Here is a 10110-nt window from a genome sequence, read left to right as displayed (position 1 = left end):
CAACCTCCAACTCCTGGGCTCAAGCAAGTCTCCTGCCTCCACCTCCCAAGTAGCTGGACCACAGGCGCCCGCCACAACGCCCAGCTATTTTTTGGTTACAGCCGTCATTGTTGTTTGGGGGCCCGGGCTGGATTCGAACCCGCCACCTTGGGTGTACATGGCTGGCACCTTAGCCACTTGAGCCACAGGCGCCGAGCCCAGGACCTCTTCTTTAAAGAACTTGGCACGATGATGTTGACTCAAATTATCATGCCACTGGAGGTATAGCCTGGATTCCGTGTCATCTTTCAGCTTTGACAAGTCACATAGTAACTGACCCTTGGAGCTGGAAGGGATTTTGGAGGCCAGGCTAAATGCCTGCTCTTCTCTTCCACAACCAACAGCATTGGGCCCTACCTGAATACCTAACAGCTCTCTATAGACTCTTCACTGTGGACAGATCTGCCAGCTAGAAAATCCTGTTCATATTGAACTGAAATCTGCTCTTCTAGTCTTTAGGGTCACCGGGGACCTTAAAACCCATCAACTTTAGTATGATCTTTCTACAGACAAGAAATTATACAATGTGCTGGTGCCTGTGGCTCAAAGGAGAAGGGTGCTGGCCCCATATGCCGGAGGTGGTGGGGTCAAGCCCAGCCCTGGCCAAAAACTGCAAAAAAAAAAATAATAATAATAAAATAAAAACAAAAGAAATTATATAATGTAATCATTCTATAGATGAGAGATCTGAAGCTAGAGATTAAAAAAACTGGTAAAATTGGGTGGCATCTGTGGCTAAGTGGGTATGGCACTGGCCCCAAATACCGAGGGCAGGAGGTTTGAACACAGCCCTGGCCAAACTGCAACAAAAAGTAGCCAGGCGTTGTGGTGGGTGCCTATAGTCCCAGCTGCTTGGGAGGCTGAGGCAGGAGAATTGCCTAAGCCCAGGGGTTGGAGGTTGCTATGAGCTGTGATAGCACAGCACTCTACCAAGGGCAACAAGTAAAACTCTGTCTCAAATTTAAAAAAAAACTGGTAAAACTGTTTTTGTATTGAAATGAACAAGTCTACTCTATCCCACACATGATAACAATGAGAATATGTGGCTCAGCGCCTGTGGCTCAAGTGGCTAAGGCACCAGCCACATACGCCTAAGGTGGCAGGTTCGAATCCAGCCCAGGCCTGCCAAACAACAATGATGGCTGCAACCAAAAAATAGCCAGGCGTTGTGGCAGGCGCCTGTGGTCCCAGCTACTTGGGAGGCTGAGGCAGGAAACTCGCTTGAGTCCAGGAGTTGGAGGTTGCTGTGAGCTGGATGCCACGGTACTCTACCCAGGGGGACAGCTTGAGGCTCTGTCTCAAAAAAAAAAGAGAGAATATGTGAGGATGCCATATGTACGTGTGCCATATGTCAGTGTACGTATCCCCTGAGTATATTCTAGTCACTCCTGATCCTACCTCAATCATTCTAGTCTCTTTTCATGGATCAAGTCTTGCTAACTCATGCTCCTTTTAAATCGTGGCTCCCAAGTTGTCCAAATGTCACATAACCAGTGGAGGTCATTTAGACTGGATCTTATGAGTGGATCGCTAAATTTCTGATCCAGGTATGAACTGCATTCAATTTTTTAAAAGTCTCATCTCAGTCCAGGCTCACATCAAACTACTGAATGACAGAAAAATCCCAAGACTTTTTTCCACATAACCTGCCCTCTTTACACACCTGCACCAACCTCAGGTCAAGGACTGAGTTTTATTTTGTGACTGTAATGCCTATCCCGGTCCTTAATACACAGCAGGTCAGTACTCAAGATTAATCACTGAGTGAATCATCTACTTCATCCTATCCTGTCCTTGAACTTGACAAAATGTTTTTAAAACAGTAGCATTTTCCCCACTGTGAAATATATACACACAATAGAAAATACAAATAATAAAATTAAAATGGGGAAAATAGAAAGTCACTCACCTCAACCCACCCAGAAGCAGCCAGGATTCGTATTTTGGTATTAGTTTTCTATTTCTTTCCATTTTCTAAGCATTTTCTTTTTAATATTTGAGATCATATTGTGGATGCACCTTAACTTTTAGCAGAAACATTTTTCTTTATTATTTTACAATGATTCCTAAACATTAATTTTCATGACTTCATCCCATTCCGTTATCAAGACACATCCTTCAGAACTCACAATGTTGGGTATTTAGGTATTTCCAATTTTTCACTGTAGTTTAAAAAACAAAAATCTCTGTGCATAAAACATATCTGCATTTTGCACAGGGTCTCAGCTATATCCCAAGAAATGGAATTGTCAGATTATGAGTGCCTTGGAACACTACAATTCACATTTTTTAAACTTTACATTTATTCCTTACTGAATTTCTTTTCTGTTTTTTGTTTGTTTGTTGAGACAGACTTCTGCTCTGTCACCCTGGCTAGAGCACGCTGGCGTCACCACAGCTCACTGCAAACTCACATTCCTGAGCTCCAGCTATCCCCCAGCCTCAGCCACCTCACTTGGCTAATTTTTCTATCTTTTGTAGAGATAGATCTTGCTCTTGCTCAGGCTGGTCTCAAACACCTGACCTCAATCAATCCTCCTGCCTTGGCTTCCCAGAGTGCTAGGATTACAGGCATGAGCCACTGTGCCCTGGCCCAGTTGCTTTGTTTTATAGTTTAGGTCAGGCATCCTCAAACTATGGCCACATACAGCCCGCCTAGGACATTTATCTGGCCCGCCAGGTATTTTTGCCCCCACTGTCTGTCTTGCTTAGCAGCCAACTCATCCTGCAGTCCGGCCCTCCAACAGTCTGCGGGACAGAGAACTGGCCCCTGTTTAAAATGTTTGAGGACCCCTAGTTTAAGTCCTTCATTCTAGATGATTTTGAACCTTGATGTATCTGTGAAATAAGCAATCTCTCCCACCTCTGTCCCACTAACAAATCTGATAAACATATATTCTCTGTCTTCACCCACAATATTGGAAAAATGTCCAACAGATCAAGGCCAAGTACAGAACCCTATGGCACTTATCTTCAGACCCCCTTCCAGACTGACTCAGTGCCTGTAATTAAACGTTTTTGCATATGATTGTCAAATTAAATTAATAACACCATCCAGCCCACATTTTACTACTTATATTTTAATATGCACCATCATATCTCAAGAAACCGTTAAGTAATATTCTACTGAGGCCAAAATGTACCATGGCCCCTGCATCATTCCTCTGGTCTAGTATCCAAACCAGCACATGAAACAGAAAATGGATTTAATTGGATACGATTCAGCTGACTTCTGGTTATCCTTGTATCCTATCCTTGCAAAATGTGCTTCAGTGTCAACTTTCTTTAATGTTGCTAAAGCAATATTTTCAAATAATTGTTATCTTGGCCCTACCTGTACAAAGTACAGTGGAGGTTGGTCAGTCCCTCCCGCAGGTAGCTCACCTGGGATGAGCTCTCAATCATAGGTGGTAAACCAGACCACGGCAGTCCACACATTTCCTGTGCTTACTTCAACCGGCCCCCGAATCGGCCCGCTTTTCTAGGAGTCATTGACATTAACACCAAGTTCCTGAGACTCTCATGTTATCTAGCATTTGCTGGCTGTGACTCACATCTCACCAAGTTATTACCGCGGCATCACTCTCAGAGATACGTGCCAGGAGCCACCACCTACTCGTGCCGGCTAGAAGTGGAAAACGGGAAGGCTTGAGAGATATTGGGGTCACTAGAAATTTGCCTCACAGTGCAGAATACAGGTCAAAGCCTTCTCTAACTCCATTCCAATCATCATAAAAATATTTCAAAGTCCCAGCCAGCAGCTTCTCAAAAAGTGCTGTTGACTTGCCTAAAACAAATCCAGTGCACACAAATAGCTCGGATTCCATAATGTCACACTCCTACCAGGAATCCTCCAGGGCCTACCCAGAGCCCTGATGGCCATCCCAGTTCCCTGGCTTGGCATCGAGTCTCTTGAAAACTGAGGCCACAGAGCCAAACGCCTACAGGACTAAGCAGAGAATGTAAAGCAACTGGATTGAGGGAACAGGGAGCACGGGGACCCTAAGGCCCATCTCCTGTCCACAGGGGACGCTGGAGAGGGCAGCTAGAGCTAACTCTTGAAAAGAGCTGCAAATCCACAGGTTTTCTGAACTGTTCCCAATTTTTTAAAACCTTTGTGTAGTCCAAACTATAACATATCTTCAGGCTTTAAAGCCCACCTGTTTACAACCCCTACAATGACCCCAACCCTCTTTTCCAGCCTGCTTCTCCCTCCTCTTTAAGAAGAATCCTCTGTTCCTTCCTCTTCCACAAGTACACTGGACACATTCTTAACTCCAAGCCCTTGCTCACTTACGCCTCCCACCCACCTCTGTGGCACCAGAAGAAATCCCAGTTTATCCTCCTTCCTTACTCTAAAAGGTTCTTCCAAGTCACGCCAGCAAAATCACTCCTCCTTTCTCTGAACCCCACAGGTACTAATTTTTCAATTTGTCATTTAATGGTCTTGCCTTAATTAAGCTGTATCTTCTCTCTCCAACTAGACTGTAAATGTTCCGTCTCTGCCTTGTGCTTCCTTCCACCCCCAGCACTAGTAAGGGTAGCTCTGCCCATGAACAGCTTACTAAATACTTAGTGAACATGAAAATCCATAGTTGTTTTCAACCTGTGGGTCATAATCGGTAAGAAGGGTTGTATCCACTTAGTGGGAGACAATGGCATTTTTAAATGAAAAATAATGGAACAGAAAACAGAAATGTTGGAGGAAATTGTGCCGAGCAAAAGGAGGGATACTTCTTGCACTTAAATTAGATTTTACTGGGGCTGTGCCTGTGGCTCAAAAGGGTAGGGCGCCGGCCCCATATGCCGGAGGTGGCTGGTTCAAACCCAGCCCCAGCCAAAAGCTGAAAAAAAAAATTAGATTTTACATACATGATGGTATGTACTAGGTCACTATGTAACTTGTCCATGTGGGTCATGGTCAATACGGTGCAGGTAATACTGATCTACAATGAGTAAATTAGAAAAGCTGCTCCATGCAATTATTTTTTCAGACTGTCAGATATTCCCAATTAAAAAAAAAAAAAAACTGCTCCAACACCCCCACACAACACTGTCCCCCACAAGTCCTCCTCCCTTGTTAGTTCACTCATCCTGCATCTCAGAGAAACAAGAAGGCTAAGTAACCATCATTACCCTCTCAGCTCATTCTGCCACTTTTTGTAATCATCATTCAAACTCAGATGTTGCAAGTTGAGGCTTGGGGAATTTGCTCAGCAAATCACTCTAAGTCAGTCCTCACAAGAAAGCAGAATTCAAAGCTCAAGGAAAACAACAGCAGCTCCCCTCTGCCCGCAGTTCCCCCAGGATCCTGGGAATGAGCAACTGGTTAGGGCCAGGATGGGCCAGGCCTTGGGAGGGACAATCTCTCTCTAGGCCCTAAATTTCCTCCCACCCCTCCTTAGGTCATTTTGCTCCCCCCCACTCCCCACCCATGAGCAAAGTCCAACAAAGTTTCAAAGCCCAACAATTTATACCTTTAGCAAATCCCACTCTTCTTCCTTCCAACCTCCAATCTCACCCTCAAGACAAGCAGAGTCCACAAGCTCCTCCTCTTCCGAGCCCAACTGCCCAGAGTTGTTTCTCCAGCTTTAGGATTCAGGAACAAGCAATGTAAATCTCAACAGCAATACTTGGAAGCCAAGCAGAATCCCCCCGATTCAGACCTGAGTCCCACTCAGTAGCATCCTCCACTGCCCGTTACCGTGAAGACTCTGCACTTATCCTCAGAGCGCTTTCCCTCTCCTGGCCTTGGCAGCCTCTCCACGCCATCCTCCTTGGCTTCCCACCAACCTCAGCACAGCAGCTGCACACAGGACACCGTGTGGATATCTCAGCAGATCCAAGAAACTTCACTACAGCCTAGGCAACCGGTTACTTCTCTCCTAAACACACAGTTCTGATTGTTCAAGTTACCAACTACCCCACAGTTCTGAGGACCTGGTGTATAATAAATTTCCAAAAACTATTAATTCCCATTCATCTCTTCCCTTCACCCGGCCTCTGTAAATAGATTGTTTCCACAGTAATGTTTCTTAAAAACCTCCCCTCATTTCCAATTATCCTAGTCCAAACCCTGGCCACTCCACACTACAACAGCCTACTAACTGATGTGTCTCCTAACACAACTCCCACAAACCTTTCTAAATACTCTTTTCACCGTATCTGTCACTCCCAGTACACACAGGGTGAAGTGCAAGTCCCCCATCTGGCTTTCTAGGACTGTCACAATCTCAGCCATTGTTCCGCTCCATCTTTATCTCTTACTTTACTGTTCAAGAAACATTCCCTAGTCTGGCCAAGGCCATTTCCATGCCTCTCGGGAAAGCCACAGTTATTTCCAGTTGGTGTCCCATCTCATGGGCCTATGAGTCCTGGTGATCCCTGCCCACAGCTCCCTTCTCTGCCCTCTGACATCTCTATTTCTTCACCTTGCATTTGACAAATGACCATGAACTACCATCCTCAATCCTCTCTGTCCCCTCCATGAGGTTATAAGCCCTAGGGGGGGATCATCTCCTATGTTTTGTCTCCTCCCTGGCTGAGATAACTGGGTGATTTCTGCTCCCTAGGCTTCTGCAACCTCTCCCACCTGTTACTTCTCTTGTCTTTGGGCTTGGCCTAACTTATTTCAAAACGTGTAGTACTCCAAGTCCCTTCCCCAACTCCACCCTTTCCTCCATCTGATATGCCCCCTGACCCCTAACTTAGGCAGCCACAGCACTCGAATTTGAGCTCTCGAATCACTTCCACCTAGTCCGGAGGCTTCCTGCAGCCTGAGATCGCTTCTGTGTCTCCCCCACCTCCCAAAGGACCTGGCATCCTGCTGAGAACACACAAGCTCCTCAAAAGGACCTGGGCAGTGAACTGAGGGCTGCCTTTCCTTGTGATTCAGGGTCCTTGAGACCAGGCACCTCTGTTTACACACTTCAGAACGGTGTCAGGAAGGCCTTTAATACCTGTTGATCACTCATTTTGACACAAACTGCCCCAGTTGGCCTTTCCTAGAAAGTGGGGTGCAAAGAAGCAATGACCACCTCTAGGTACCCTCCCCAACCCCTAACCCCCCGCGCCAGCCAGTCTGGCATCATGAGAAGGTTGCCTGGTGGAAGTCCTCCAGAGCCCCCAGGAATTGATCGGCAAGGAGGCGACAGCACCCCTCTCCACCTGGCAGGAGATCATTAGATCTCCGAGTCAGGTCTGAGTCCTCAACTCCAAGCAGAGAAGAAAACGCTACCTTTGAAATTGTTTGCACATGACAAACTCCTCGTCCAGGCCCCCAGGGGACACCGCATATGCCCACAGTGCCACCCGCAGGGAGTGTGGGGGAGGAAGCCAAGGGGTGAGGGCAGGCGGGTGGGAGCGCGCACCGCTGACGGGGGCGGTGGCCAGAACTGGAGGAGGGTGCGGGGCAGCCCGCGGGCGGAGGGTGTGTCGCGCCGCCCGTCCCGCAGCCAGGCGCTCGCCGGAGTGGGCAGGAACGCGCGGGGCGCCGGGAGGGCTGGGCGAGCGGCCCAGCCGGAAAGGATCGGGAGGGGGCAGGTTAGCCGGTCAGCCTGCTGGCGAGAGGCGACTCGGGACAACCGTCCAAAGTTGGGGAGGAGGATCTGATGGAAGAGCCGGCGACGGAAGAGATAAACAAGGCGGCGCGATCGAAAGCCGCGGCCACCCCCACCCCGCCACCCCCGGCACTGCCGCAGCGCCCCCGCACCCTGCCCGCCGCCGCCGGGCCGCGCCCGCCTTCCAGGCCCCCAGGCCGCCGCCCGGGCCCCCGCGGGCGGGCGGAGCGTGGGAAGTTCGCGGCCGCCCCCGTCCCCGGCTGCGGCGCCGCGAGGTCCCCGCGCCGCTCACCTCAGCCCGCCACGAGCAGCGGCGCGGGCCGGGCGGCTTCGGCTCGGACGGCTGGACTCGGCTCCGGGCTGCAGCTGCCGCGGCCCTGCCCGCCCACCCGGCGCGGCCCGCGGCCCGGCTCCGCTCCGGCCGCCCGCCGAGGCTCGGTTCGCGCCCACCTGGCCGGCCTGCCCTCCCTCTCCGGGACACTGCGCTCACGTACGCGGCCGCGGCCACAACCCGGCCCGGATTCCCGCCCGGGAAGGGAGCGGAGGAGCGCGCCAGCCAGCGAGCGAGAGGGAGGGACTCAGGACACACCCCCGCCGCCCGCGCCGGGTCCCCAGCTCCCGCGGCCCCAGGCGCCGCGCGCGCACGTGGCCCGCGCGCCCCCCGCCGGCCACGCGCGCCCACCTCGCGCCCCACCCCACCCCCGCGCGCCTGGGATACGCACCCCAGACCGCCCGTACACAGACGGCGCTCAATAAGTGCCCGAGCGACTCCTGGCGCACATGCGCACTTGAACCTGACCGAGTTGTGACCCCCCCTTCCGCCCCCAAGTCGGAACCGGCAGCTGCAGTTCCGAACCAAACTTGAGTGTTTGCTTTTTTTCCAGGGAACTGCAAACCGAGCCAAAGTTTTTCGTTGTTGTTTTTCCAGGCCTGGCTCCGGGACGGGCTTCACCAAGAGAGGCCTAGCTTGCCCCAGGGCGGGAAGGGAAGCCAGAAAGCTGGGGAGCCGCTGACCGGAGCTGGGCGGGGGCGGCGGGACCCGGGCCGCGCAGCTCGGCCGCCTGGAGCGTGTGCGAACGCGCGAGGGAGGGAGCGCTGGAAGCCAGCCTGCCCATTTTCCTTTTGACTTAATGTTTTCTTCCCCATTTCATGACATCTTACTCCCTTATAGTTGTAAAATGAGGCGTTATTTACTGTTTCTGGAATTAAAAGGAAGAAAGTTAACTATTAGTCTTCAACCCTTATGTAAACAATTCTGGTTGCTTTTGGCACCGTTAGGCTGTGGCGTTTGGATAATTTGTAACAAGGGGAATTGAAGCTGCTCCATTGTGTAGCTCTGTGTTTTTCATTGATAAGACCAGAGTCACCATGGTAGTGAGAGGGCCCAGGGTCTATATGTGTGGGCATATTTATTTACATGCAAGCAGATTTAATGAATGCAAGAGTAGTAATTCTCCCTCCCAAAAAAGTTTTTAAATATTTTTGGACATAATTTTTTTTTTCTTTTTTGAGACAGCCTCAAGCTGTCGCTTTGGGTAGAGTACAGTGGCATCACAGCTCACAGCAACCTCCAACTCCAGGGCTCAAGCAAGTCTCCTGCCTCTGCCTCCCAAGTAGCTGGGACTACAGGCGCCTGCCACAACGCCCGGCTATTTTTTTGGTTGCAGCTATGATTGTTGTTTGGCAGCCCAGGCTGGATTCGAACCCTCCAGCTCAGGTGTATGTGGCTGGCGCCTTAGCCGCTTGAGCACAGACATATGGGTCAAGCCTGGACATAATTTTTGAATTTGCAGTTCACCTTCAATTTTAGGTATGCTGTTCTTCATGCAGGGAGGCAATGGGAGTGTTCTTGTGAACGGCTAACCTCTTCTGAGGCAGACTAGGCTGCCTGACTTGTAATCCTGATTTTACTGAGTTAGCTTTATGACCTTCAGCAGGCACTTTCATTCTCTGAACCCCACCTTACCCATAAGAAGAAATAAAATGACATAGATCTAAGGTGCTGGCCACATACACCGAAGGTGGTGGGTTCGAGCCCAGCCCGGGCCTGCTGAACAACAATGACAACTGCAACCAAAAAATAGGTGGGCGTTGTGGCAGGCGCCTGTAGTCCCAGCTACTTGGGAGGCTGAGGCAAGAGAATCACTTAGGCCCAAGAGTTTGAGGTTGCTGTGAGCTGTGACACCACCGCACTCTACCAAGGGCAACAAAGTGAGGCTCTGTCTCCAAAAAAAAATAGATGTCAGTGGTGCTATCATTGAAAAGTCCAGCTGCGGAATAATTGTGCTACCAAGTAATTACCAAAAACTGGTTCTACCCTTTAACTCTCATCCCCATGGAAACATTTCTGTTTTGTATTAAGAACAATTATAGCAGTTACGTTAATACACATAGCCTTCCCTTAATATGAAAATACAGATTCCCATCTTTTGTTGTTGAGACAGAGTCTTACTATGTCACCCTCGGTAGAATGCTGTGGCATCACAGCTCACAGCAACCTCAAACTCTTGGG

The 10110-nt window shown here is 49.9% G+C and overlaps 1 protein-coding gene across 1 annotated transcript in view; it reads right to left on the bottom strand.

Moving 5' to 3' along the window:
* The window catches only part of ZNF395 (zinc finger protein 395), a 42892-nt gene extending 34955 nt beyond the window's left edge, over window positions 1-7937 (bottom strand). The window contains exon 1 of the mRNA XM_023515580.1: window positions 7891-7937. The gene's annotated coding sequence lies outside the window, so the exon portion shown is untranslated. The remainder of the gene's footprint in view (window positions 1-7890) is intronic.
* Window positions 7938-10110: the final 2173 nt, after the last annotated feature.

Source organism: Otolemur garnettii, unplaced genomic scaffold (assembly GCF_000181295.1).
Source record: "Otolemur garnettii isolate 467f Iridium unplaced genomic scaffold, OtoGar3 scaffold00074, whole genome shotgun sequence".
NCBI classification, from domain to species: domain Eukaryota; kingdom Metazoa; phylum Chordata; class Mammalia; order Primates; family Galagidae; genus Otolemur; species Otolemur garnettii.
Note: the sequence above shows the minus strand (reverse complement) of the source record. Positions and strands in the feature narration are given on the sequence as shown.